This window comes from Mus caroli, chromosome 16 (assembly GCF_900094665.2).
Source record: "Mus caroli chromosome 16, CAROLI_EIJ_v1.1, whole genome shotgun sequence".
NCBI classification, from domain to species: Eukaryota; Metazoa; Chordata; class Mammalia; order Rodentia; family Muridae; genus Mus; species Mus caroli.
Window position 1 is genome coordinate 20,763,329 of NC_034585.1, and position 12,676 is coordinate 20,776,004.

Consider the following 12,676-nt stretch of genomic DNA (forward strand, 5'->3'; position numbering starts at 1 on the left):
TGGGGCCCTGTGGCAACTTGTCCTCACAGCTCTGACTTACTGTATTCCTGAGTAAGTCCAGAGAAGTCCAATTCATGTGTTCCTGGGTAATTTACATGATTTTCAGCAAAATGCCACAATTGGGTATGAGCCGCTGGATGTTGACGGTAATGCTTTCTCTGTTCCTTTTGAAGTCCAGTCCCAGCTGGTCCATTACCAGACAGCAAGCAAGAGCAAAGGACACAGTGTCTGAGGGTGGTGTCTGTCAGAGCACTACAGCCTCCAGCAAGAAGTGGGAGAGGTCCTGAGCTACCAGCTCTGCCATGCTGGCTGGCAGGACCTGGGAGAGGTGGAAACAACTTGGGGCTGCAGAGGAGCTGAGAGGTGCAGAGGAAAATGGGGTCACCAGGTGAACACCAGGCTTGCTTTTTGTTCAGCTTTGGTAAGTTAATTTTCTCCCCAGGGCCATGTCCACCTCTTCTGCAGACCGCCTTACTGGAATTCATGATCTCTGTGGACCCAAATAGACGATTAACTTATTTTAATGAGACTTTAGTGTCTCATGAATATTATTTGGCACTGCCTAAATAAATGCTTTTCCAAGAAATATGTTTCACTCTCATGCTCATTGAGAAATACGTTTTACACAGTATGCACTGTATGGTGCAGATCAAGTGACTGAAAGGAAAGGGTCAATAGTTTCCCTCCCTATAGAACAGGCCAATAAAACATTTCAGAGGCTTTCCTACAAAGGATGCAAGGTTTCGCTGTGGCAAGAAGAGTCTACAGAAGCTGTAATGGGAGAATTATAAGCCCACAAATAACAAATCTGGAGACTTCAGCACTTGGGGTGGTAGGGTAGAATTTGTTAAAAAATGGGTTGCACCTGAAAAGAAGATCTAAATATAACGAATGAATTACGCGTACTTGTAAAACAGGGCCAGTCATCCCAGGCGTTATTTTAAGTGAAGAAGCTAAACATCAAAGGCAAATGTTTTATGGTTTCATTTATATGAAACTTCTACAAAAGCAAAACAATAGAGAGACAGGAAGCAGACCAGAGGCTTGCTGGGGTAAAGGAATGTGCAGAGGAGGAGGGGGTGCTGTGTGGGGTAAGTAGAGAGAGCCCTAAAACCCGTGATGGCTGCAGAAACTTAAGAAAAGTCGGCACACTGTACACTGCATAAACACAGGGTGGGAAGGCAGAGGCTATGGGAGGCACAGGGACTGACAAAACCAAGCCCGACGTGGAGATGGCAGATGATTCTGCTCATTTGTACTCTGTTCTGCAGACATGCTGAGTTTTGTCTAAACTTCTCAGTACTTCTTTGTCTCCTCACACCACATCCGCAGTATCATTAAACCATGTGCGGTTTAGAAACAGTTGAAAACCATAAGAATAGGTGGACGATGCTTAGATTTATCTTGGAAACTAATTTTTTTTTTTGTAATTTTTTTAAGGGCAGGATCTCACTGTGTTGTCCAGGATAGATTTAAACTTTTGGGCTCAAGTGGTCCTCTTGTCCCCAGCTTCCTGGGGAGGATGGGATTGTGACACCGGTTGCCTACATGCTTCTATACAGTAACCAACAAATGCCGTGAATAGACCATGGAAAGCTGTGGTCTCGGGCACACACGTTTGTCATGTTTGCGGCTGGTTCTGACTATGTGTGAAGCACAGGGAAGGCAGTTTCTCTTTAGGCTTTAGGACAGAAACTAGCCACCTGCAGCCTAGTTCCCTGGGCTGCTAAGCAGCTCTGTGGCTCTGGTCTTGCTCCAGTTCCATCAAGAGCATTCTCTGACCTCTATCTCATACCTGCAGAAGCAGAACTTCCCCTCTGGCATCCCAGTGTTCCAAGCATCATCTCCAAGTGCCAGGGATAGTTATGAACCTTATTTGCAACCATACCTTTTGGGTATTTGGTTTTGAGAGTAGTCCCTGTTAGCCTTTTCTTTAGGCTCCGCCTAACAGTTACCTAGCAACAGCCAGGTACCCTTGTATAAAAGGACTCTCCCTCCCCACTCTCCCTCTCTTTCTCCCCTCTTTACCTATTCTCTCTCTTCCCCATGTGTCCCCAGCCAGCCTCTTCCCCTCTTTCTTCCTCTCGCCTTTCTCTTTCTGTCCTCTGCCCTCTTTCCTCTGCCTCTATCCCCATCTCTAGATTCCAAGTGAACTCCCTTTTATATTAGGCCTGTCATATGACCTAATTGTCCAGGGTGACACCTTGGCAGAGCCATTCAAGGTCTCCCCTCACCGAGGCATTTTATAAAACACAACAGTTGCAAAGGACTGGCTTGTAATAGTCAGGGTTTCTATTGCTGTGAAAAAACATCATGTCTGAAAAAGCAAGGTGTGGAGGAAAGCGTTTATTTGGCTTACACTTCCATAGCACTGTTCATTATTAAAAGAAGTCAGGACAGGAACTCATACAGGGTGAGAACCTGGAGGCAAGAGCTCATGCAGAAGCCATGGAGGAGTGCTGCTTACTGGCTTGATTTCTCTGGCTTGCTCAGTCTGCTTTCTTATAAAACCCATAACCACCAGCCCAGGGATGGCACCACTTACCATGAGCTGAGCCCTCCTCCGTTGACCACTAATTGAAAAAATGCCTTATAGCTGGATCTCATGGAGGCATTTCCTCAACTGAGGCTCCTTCCTCTCTGATGACTCAAGCTTGTGTTAAGTTGACACACAAAACCAGTCAGTACATGGCTCTAATTTATGATTAAAATGCCATTGCTTACAGTCACACACACACACACACACACACACACACACACACACACATCTATGTCTCAGAGAATAGGGCTTTGTTTCAGTAAACACAGCACTCACAGCTTCAAAGCTTCAGATGAGTGAAATGGTAGATAGTAGGTAGAAAACCTAAAGTTCTGAGACTCTGTAGTGATAACCTCAATCCTTCTGCTTTTCAGCCTCCTAGACCCTTCTAGCAAAACGGAAAGTGTCTCTGTTACTCTTCCACTGCTGTGATGAAATTTGCTCAGAAGCAACTTAAGGGAGGAGGCAGAGGTTTTGGTTCATAATTTCAGAGAAATCTCAGTCCATCTAGGTGGGGAGGCCTGGCAGGGGCATGTGGTTCTGTATATGGTAGGAGGGTAGGACTGCCTTACAGAGTAGCACCAGGAAATGTACAGTGCACACACATACACCCACAGTGACAGAGACAGACAGACACACAGACACACACACATACACATGGGAGAAAGAGGCAGAGAGAGACAGAGAGAGACAGACACACACGGGAGAGAGAGGCACAGAGAGACAGAGAGAGAGACAGACACACCCACACATAGACAGAGAGATATACAGACAGAGAGAGACACACATGGAGACAGACAGACACACATGGGAGAGAGACGCAGAGAGAGAGACAGAGAGAGAGAGAGACATATACAGAGACACACCCACACACAGACACAGAGATATACAGAGAGACAGAGACACACACATGGAGACAGACAGACACAGACACAGAGAAAAAGGGAAAGACACACAGAGACAGAGAGGAGTTCAAAGGCCCTCCCTGTCGACTGCTTTGTGCCAGTCAAGCTCCCGAATGCTCTCTATGCTTCACAATAGTGCCACAATCTGGGAACCCAGACCACAGCACGTGAGCCTTTGGAGGATCTCTCCTTCTCAAACCACAACAGAGGCCACTATCCACTGATGCTGCAGTTGTTTGGCTGCTATTATTGAATCCCAGTCAACCCTCTTGCTCTTGCACTTTGAACCCAACAGTATTGTTTACTTTTGTATAGTTGAAGCCAGCATGTAGCCCATCTCCACTCTAGATGCCCAGCGTCTTTGAGTCTGCGCTCAGTTGTTATTTCACCAAGCTCTAGATCAACTGAAATCTCACTAGGTCAGCTTCTGCCGCATGGCCGTTCTCAGCGTCCCTACCTTTACTTAACCTTCAGATTGGCTTGTGCGCCTACTTTTCCTCTTGCATACTTGCTCACTTGGGTTCAGGGTCCTTCTCCCAGCCCCAGCCTAGGGTACCCTCGTCCTCTCTGCCCTCTGCAGACACTGCTGTGGCTGCCCGTTCTCACTGCACAGAGACTTCAGTTTTCCTGACACAAATGTATCATCCTTCTCTGTCGCCGTGTGTCCCCTTCCAGCTGTCCTGCAGCCTCCCTCCACTTTCTTCCTCAGTGGAGTCTCTGGAACAGCAGTTCCCAACCTTCCCAATGCTGTGTGTGACCCATTAATATGAGTCTTCATATTGGGGTGACCCCAACCATAAAATTATTTTTGTTGCTACTTCATAACTGTAATTTTGACAGTTACGATTCATAATGTAAATATCTGTATTTTCTGATGGTTGCAGGGAACCCCTGTGAAAGGGTCAGTCAACACCCCTAGGGGGCGCAACCCGCAGGTTGAGAACCACTGCTCTACAGTACTTCTCCCACCTGGATGGTGAGTACCCTCTGCTCCCTGGCTTTTGTCCCAGACATCCTGAAGGTGCCTGAGTGTCTAAGCCTGTCCAGTCAGGCTTTCTTTTGTTCATGCCTCACTTAACCATATCTAGTTGCACCTCACTTAACTGTATTGTTGGCTCTGCTTTTGTGTTTTTTCAGAGTGCCTCTTCTTTACGTGTTTGCTTCCTTTCTTCTTCTGCTCCTACCTCTTCCGTGTCCCATCTACGCCACACCGTTTCTGCCCGTCTCTCTTCATCACTTCCTTCAGAGGTTCTTCAGTGCGGCTCAGGAACCACCCAGATAGCTTGCTACCCATTGAACTGACAGGGCAGAGATCTGCACCGTGGATGGCCTCTCCTGGGATTCCATGCCATTTCCTGGGACACCCTCTGCTGGATCTCTCGAGACTCATGTCGTCCCTAGACATCATGGCATACATAGCCTGTTGTGATTTGGCCCTTGTGCAGTTCTTAGACTGGCTCTCAGAGTGCTTTACAACCCTGAGATCCACCCTAAACACACACACACACACACACACACACACACACACACAGGCTTACACTTCTGGGCATGGCAGTTCCTTTTCACCAAAATGCTTTACACTAAAGCCCTTGTAAACTCAACTTTATATGGTGACACATGCTTATAACCCCAGCACTTGGTAGGCTAAGTTGGGGAGAAATGCCATTGTTTCAGTCCAACCTAGACTGAGACCTTACCAGTGAGGCCTTACCTCAATACACCAAAAACTAGAAAGCAAGTAAAGGGTGAGACCAACACCCCCAAAGGCATCATCTTCAAATCTTGGACGCTATATTGAGCTTTACAGCTTGAGTTCAAAGCTTTTAAGGTGCCCCTGTGTAAGCCACACCTTCAGCTCTGTGGTTATCGAGGTACTTGCTGGGCTTAGGTCTGAGTGTGAGCTCAGCATACAGGACCACAGCCTGCTCTACCCAGGATCCAGAAAACAGTCAGACAGTTGGTCGTGCAGACAGACATGACGGGACACTGTTGGCTTCGATCTGGGCTGCGCTGTTCTGTAGATGAGATGATCTCTCACATATGCAGGGGTGCCAAAGCGCGAGCCCTGAATATAGTGTGTGAGCAGGGCTTTCAGGAGACTAGAAAGTCAAGATTATTACTTTGAGTAAAGGAGGCTGCTGAGAGGGAAATTCCCAGTGGCAGCAGAGAAGTCACCCTTGTCCCATCTCTACTTTACTCTGTCAGGGAGAAGGTAAAGTATGGGGAGTCACGGGGAGGCACTGCATAGAACTGGAGAGAGCTGGGCAGTGAGAAAGGAGGTCTGACCCTGTCTCTGTCACCATTTTAAAAGATTACAAAGTCTCTGGGCGTCAACACACGGGCTAGCAGAAATGAGTGGGGTTAAAAGTAATTTAAGAAAGAACTGGCACAAACCTGTTGTGAAGGGTGCAGTGACATATACTGGCCACCAGGTGACACTAGAGGATTTTCTTCGGCACAAAGCAGGGCTTGTCTATGCGCTCCCAAGTGCCTCGGGTGTAGCACCTAATCTCTAAAGAAGGCAATTCAGAGATTTCGAGAAAAATACTAATTTTGGAGGATGCAATGAAACTAATCATTAGTTGTCTTTGAATATGCAAATTTTAAAATCAGCCCCTTCCACACTTTCAAAGGGTTTAGAGGTTGTCTCTGTACTTCTCCCAGCGGTTTTGGTTCAGACCTCAAATCCGGACATAGGCAAGGAAATGTTCTGAGCTGGTCCTAGTGGGATCTCTTGCGTACCCCTTGTTCTAGAGGATGGGTATGGATGGCAAGAAGCGGCATGGTTTGGTACAAATAAATGCCCCCTCTTCCTGGGCTCAGAGCAAAGGTAGGACATGGGAAAGGAATTGTAGACTATTGTCAGCCTGGGTTTGTGAACCCTCTCTGACAATCCGGTGAATGTCACAGACTCTCCCATCCAGAATGTTCTGTATTACCATGCTTTTTTAGTAGCTCCTGAGACACATTGTGTAGCCACATATGATTTCTCTCAGCTGTAAATACCTAATGTTTGACAGTCACACTGTGTGATAGCTACGCGCCTCGGCAGCTTCCGCGTTTGTAACGAGAGTAGACTGCACTGTCTAAGGAGAATCTGCGGAGGTGAAGAGTCCCACGGTTGCCTCGGTGGTACCCAGGAGGTCGTCGATTTTATTCGAGCATTCCTAGGAGGCTGCCAGCCCTGAAAAGATGCTGAAGCTTGAAGCTGTGCTGCAGCAGAAGCTACAGAGTCATAATCTTTAGCCAGCAGCTGCCTCGTGGAGTGGTACCCAGCCTGCACGGGAAGGGCGAAGCTTCTTGTCAGCTATGCAACGCTGCCTGTCTTATGAATCCCTCTGCCAGGATGCTCTAGGCACTGTGCCTGCTCCTCTCTGTTTCATATTGCTGCTCCATACATGCATGCCTGAGGGATTCCCTGCATCCCAGAGCCAGAATCAGTATAGACCAAAGGACCTAGCAATGACCTTAGAAATAGGAGCCTCTGTTTGGTTCTGGCTGCCATTTACTAAGCATTGGACTGGCCTCAAGAATGAAATGGGAGTAACAACTCTTCTTTTTGTCTTATTCAGTTTCTTATTTTCCCTCCTCCCACCCCCCTTTCCTTTTGCTCCCACCCTGCTCGCTCCTGCCCTGCTCACTCCCACCCATAGGTTATTTATTTTATTTATTTATTTATGTATTTATTTCCCCGCTCACTCCTACCCATAGGTTATTTATTTATTTATTTATTTATTTATTTATTTATTTATTTCTCATTAAGGATGGTTGCGAGGCACCATGCAATTGCTGGGATCTGAACTCATGACCTCCGGAAGAGCGGTCAGTGCTCTTAACCACTGAGCCACCTCACCAGCCCTTCAGTTTCTTTTTAAGTACCCTACAGATTATTTGTTTTCTTTAACACAATTGATTAATTAGGACATTGGGAAAGAGAACTTAATTCTAGTATGGGGAAAGTAAGTTGGAAAATCAGCTATGCAATGTGGGATTGAATTTGAAAGATGGGTGTTTGAGCAATAGAAACACAGTATGAGCCCTGGGTCCTTCACCTCCTCCAGCCATCTGGTATCCTGCTGCCTCAGCATCCCTGACACCAGTGCCCTACCTGGCTGCATAATATGGTCACCAGATCTTATCTTCCTGGTCACTCAGGCCCAGGTTGTCTGATCTGTTCAAGGACAAGCTCTAGCTAATGTACGACTAAGCCTTTTTTCCTCTTGAATCCCTCCTGCCCAGTTCAAGTGTTTGCTGTGTTTTCTAGCCTTCTTAGTGTTAATTCCTATACTCATTCCCTAGTAGCTACTATATAGGAAACATGATAATTTCCCATGCCTCCACGGGATACTTCAGGTTTGACTGGCAGGCTTGTACCAGATCATTATCAAACTCAGTCCCAGCAAAAGCTTTCAGAGTGGTGGTCGTTGTCTCCCTTGGGTCTCTGCCACCAGGGCTGAGCCAGGCTGCTGGACATATATCAGGGGCGTGTGGGAGAGAGCAGACCAGAGTTACCAGAAATGTGCAAGTTGACCATGTATAGTCAGCGTTGTAAAGTCAGCGTTGGCCAAGTTCTGCTCAGAGTTGGACAGAATCACCCAGCTGACTTGGAAAAAGCCAGAAGTGACCAATTAAAGGATGTATGACTTGTTATGCAGCACGTCTTAGCTGCTATAACTGTGTCACTCAAGACACTTTCCAGACAGCGTTAGACTCCGGCAATGGTAATTTATGGGCCATTCATTGCAACCTATCTGCTAGCTTGCAAGGTATCTTCTTCCATTTAAAGCTCTATCCCGTTGTCAAAATAAACTGAATTATGACCTGAAGAGGCTAGAGAATCATTGTGCTATTTTGTTGATGAAGAGACTGTGACATGGAGAGGTGATATGACTTGTCAAGAAAGACTCAGTGGCAGCTTCAACCTGGGAAACCAAGTCTCTAGACTTGGCGTGAGTCTCTTCCCCTGCATGGCAGTCCACCTGGCCAGCTTGTCATTCTCATACCAGAATCCCTTCAGATAGGAGCTACTCCATTTTCACTGAAGAACATTCTGAGGGTCAGATGCCTCCCTTCAAGTATGAAGATTGACTCGTGTGGGTCCTTCAGAGCATTTGGTTTTCTTGGGCTGTTTCAACTACTGCTTTCAATGAAGAATGGTGGGGGGGGGTTCCCCAGTGACACCTCTAGAAAACTGTGCCTTCTCCCATGGCTCAGTCCCCTCTTCTTCCCTTGATTGGACTGAGAGATGGACCTCGATGGCTCTCTTTCTGAGAGGTAGGTGGATGTTTGGGTTCTGACCCAGCTGACCTTAGTGATTCCACTGGTGCCCATCTGCCCACAAAAACCTCCCAGATATTCCTAGGTCACCCACATTTCTAGTTTGAAATGTGAATACCAGTTTTTAAAGAAGGTAAGCAGGGAGGAGGTGATGGTGCTATTATGAACCCAATAGTCTTGACTGCACTTTGCCAGTTGAAAACTGTAGCACAGCTCCCTAGTGAGAATGGTCAGAGGGCCATCCTTTTGACACCAATTGAGGCCCTGTCTCTCTCCTGGCAGTCCCTGGACTGTCTGGAGTCTCCTGGGTACACTAGTCAGGCTTCCACACTGCACGCGCTCCTTTCCAAAGTGTGCTGAGCCCCTCCCCACCAACCTAGATGAGATTTTCTTTGGCTCATGCTGCTTCATTCATTCCTGAACTTTCATCATTGAAATGAAAATAGTGTCAGGCCCTGGGAGACCCCGAATTTATAGTTCCCATTCTTAACCCCTTTTCTGTTTCAAGAAAAGTGCCCCCTTTTGGGCATGCCTCAGTGGCCAGGAATCCTCCTGCACAAAGGGCTCCATTACATCCCTCATGCTTATGAGTGTAAGGGACCATCCATGATCTTCACTTAAACCCTTTCTGTCATTAAACTCTCCCCTTCCTCCTGCTGTGGAGCATTAAATGGACACCAGGACTTTCAGACACGGTCTTCGTGTCGAGGGTTCTTCGTGTTTGCTCAGTAGGTGTGTACGTGGCTGATTTGAGTCATTCACTTCTGTAAAACTCATTCAGGAAAGTCATTTATTCTGAAGAGAGCCAACAGCAAGGCAGGGAGGATCTAGTGGCTAAGGACTCTGAGGTTGGACCTTTTCTTGTTCCCAGACCAATGGGGAAAGTACAGAGTAGAATGGGGTATACTTATGTACAAAACTGTTTAGGACAGCCTACATCGCCTCAGCCACATGGTGCCAGACACCACCAGTGTGCCAAGGTCAACGATCCCTTTCCCATCTAATCTAAGTGCTTTTAGCTTTTCCAGGCATTTAGGCCAAAAACTGTAGTGTTATGTGGGAAACCCAAGTCTCCCTCACACCAGAAAATATCAATGGACTCTCCTTTAAGATGTATCTAGACTCCAACCATTTCTTACCTTCACCATCACACCTCATGTTGGGGTGTCTGCTGGTGCTTCTTAGCCCTCCTCATTCTTACCCTCAACTTCTAAATCCATATTTAAAAATTACAGACAGAAACGTTATGTAAAACAGCATTACCATTAGGCCAGCTTTCTAGCCTCCAAATATTAAACATGGTTTGTATTCTGGGCTGCTCGCTGGAATCCTGAGCCTGCCTGTCCTTGTTCAGAAGTGATAACCACTACCAGCTCTCAGGTTTGGGCTTAATTTTCTAATATGGTCTTAATGACCAAAAAACCCCTAGAAATGAGGTAATAGCAAAATCAGGCTGAGGTTTCTTTGAGGTTATTAATTTTTATTTCCTGCTGGCTAAATTAGGCCTGTGGTTCTCCCAAGCAGCACAGAGCAGTGATTTCAGCAGAACCCTGCCAGAGTGGGTTCAAGGGATTCATCCAAGCCTGGCACAAGAGAGCCGTTGGGTGAAAACTCAAGGAGCAGCTACAAAGTCAACTGAAGAAATGAGTCTCGACTAAGCTTCATTAAACTGCAAGTGGTCCTTGCTGCTCTCCCTCCCCCATGGTCTTCACTGCAGGCTGAACTGCTTTGCACTGCAAACTCTGGTCTGAAGAATGGAGGTAATGTTGATGGTGGCTAATGATTACTAGCCGTTTGGTTAATATCGGTGATTGCTACTCACTTGGTGGCAGACACTCTTCTCAACATTTTTATAGTCAGTCATTCACCTGTTCTTTCTCTCATAAAAATGTACATACACATCTCACACACAAACACACAGGCACACACACACATGTGTACATATACAGCATATACATACACATACATATACTATATATACAACACATATAAAACATGCAGCATATACATATACACATGCGTTTACATATAAGCACAGCACACACATATGCCTGTACATATATGTACATGTGTTTGTATAGTACTTCTTTTTCATCCTTAGAGAAACAAAACAGAAAATCCAGAGCTTGATGCTAGCCCAGGGATACAGAAAACAAATGGTAAACATTAGGGAACAAACAGTGTATGTGTGGGAGATGATAGGTGGCAAAAGAAGTGTTTTTGATGCCCAGTAAACCCTATTCAAGAAATGATGTTGGAGTGGAGACAGAAGGTCAGTCCTCTTGAGATACCTGTAGCAGTGTTTGGGGCAGAGGAACCAGCTAGTACAAGGACTTTGAGAACAGCTGGATGCTCTAGGATGGTGAAGAAGCCTTGTGGCTGGACGTGAGGGAGAAGGAGATAGACAGGTGGGATGAGGGACATAAAGAGGCTGGTCTAAGGAGCTCTCTAAGTCTAGCTTTCTCTCTGACTCAAGAAGGGTCAAGACAGGTTGTGAGAGGCTGCTGCGAGGGAACTGAGAGCACAGCTTGTGTTTTACACAATCCCTGTTGTGCTTAGAGTAGGCTGCAAGGTGGAAGAGACGAGAAATGGCACTGGTTCACAGACTGCTGTAATGGTAGCCTGGCATAGAGGGTGAGAAAAGTTTAGATTAGATAGATGTTTTAAGTGTAGAATGAACAGCATACCTCTACTTAGAGAGTCTGGGGTAATAGAGGAAGCAGATTTCAAATGATCCTAGTTTGTGGCTTGAACACCCGGAAGATGGAGTTGTCCTTTACTGAGCTGGGGAATGTTAGTGAACAGGCTTTCAGAGAAAAGTGGGGAACGTACCTGGGGGCATTGTAAGTATCTTAGTTAGGGTTTCCGTTGCTGTGAGGAGACACCATGACCAAGGCAACTCTTATAAAGGCAGACATTTAATTGGGGTTGGCTTACAGTTTCAGAGGTTCAGTCCATTATCATCAAGACAGGAAACATGACAATGTCCAGGCAGACATGGTGCTGGAGAAGGACCTGAGAGTTCTACATCTTGATTCAAGGCAGCCAAAGGGGACTGTCAGGCAGCCAGGAGGAGCCTAGAATTTCACACTGGGCAGATTTTAAACCTAGGAGACCCACCCTTGCAGTAACACAATGCCAACTCCAACAAGGCCACACCTTCTTACAGTGCCATTCCTTGTGGGCCAAGCATTTACACATAAGAGTCTATGAAGACCAAACCTATTCAAACCATGACATTAAATTCCGAGTATTTATTAGAAGATTCATTGGCCATGTGAGCACAGGCTGGCTACAAACTTATGTTTGCGAGTCTTTGATACATAGGTGATAGGGCAAACCTTGAGTCTGGCTGAGCTCACTAAGGAGTTAACTAAGAATAAAGAAGAACCAAGTTCAGCACCCTGGCCTCTCACAAATCTCTTAGAACAGGTATACTACCACCCGTTGCAGATTGGTTCTAATGCTATTTGTAGTAACTTGGCTCCCCAAATCACACAGGAACCCCACACATCTGTGCTGAGGGACTCTGTCCCCAGTTGGTTCTGATTGAGAAATTAAGTTGGTGGTGGTCAATGAGACAGAGGATTTTAGGATTTCCAGGCAAGAAACACAGGAGAGAGAGAGAAAGGCAGAATCTCCAGGATGGGCAAGCAGGTAGATCAGGATTGAGAGATGGAGAATTGAGAGTAAACAACCATGTGAAGGAGCCGGGAGAATGTGGCCCAAGAGGGCTGGCCAACTGGGTCCAGGCAAACAAGTTAGAATATAGATTTTAGTAAATAATAACTCAGGAATATCAGAGGGGAGAGTGTGTTAGCCACGGGGAGGTCTAGAAGCGCCCAACCATTGAGCTGCTTAGGGCTTATTAAAATGGAAGGCTCTCTCTCTCTCTCTCTCTCTCTCTCTCTCTCTGTGTGTGTGTGTGTGTGTGTGTGTGTGTGTGTGTGTGTGT

The 12,676-nt window shown here is 46.4% G+C and overlaps 2 long non-coding RNA genes across 3 annotated transcripts in view; both read left to right on the top strand.

The window, feature by feature from the left end:
* Positions 1-7,132, top strand: part of LOC110311866 — a 34,759-nt gene extending 27,627 nt beyond the window's left edge. The window contains exons 6-8 of one of the 2 annotated variants that reach the window (XR_003835118.1): positions 174-421; positions 4,329-4,420; positions 4,582-7,132. This is a non-coding gene — a long non-coding RNA (uncharacterized LOC110311866). Of the gene's footprint in view, positions 1-173; positions 422-4,328 lie in introns of both variants that reach the window. The other variant, XR_002380005.2, reaches the window with a different exon arrangement.
* Positions 7,133-7,300: 168 nt separating this feature from the next.
* LOC115029546 overlaps positions 7,301-12,676 on the top strand; it is a 7,988-nt gene continuing 2,612 nt past the window's right edge. Inside the window, exon 1 of the long non-coding RNA XR_003835104.1 lies at positions 7,301-10,481. This is a non-coding gene — a long non-coding RNA (uncharacterized LOC115029546). The remainder of the gene's footprint in view (positions 10,482-12,676) is intronic.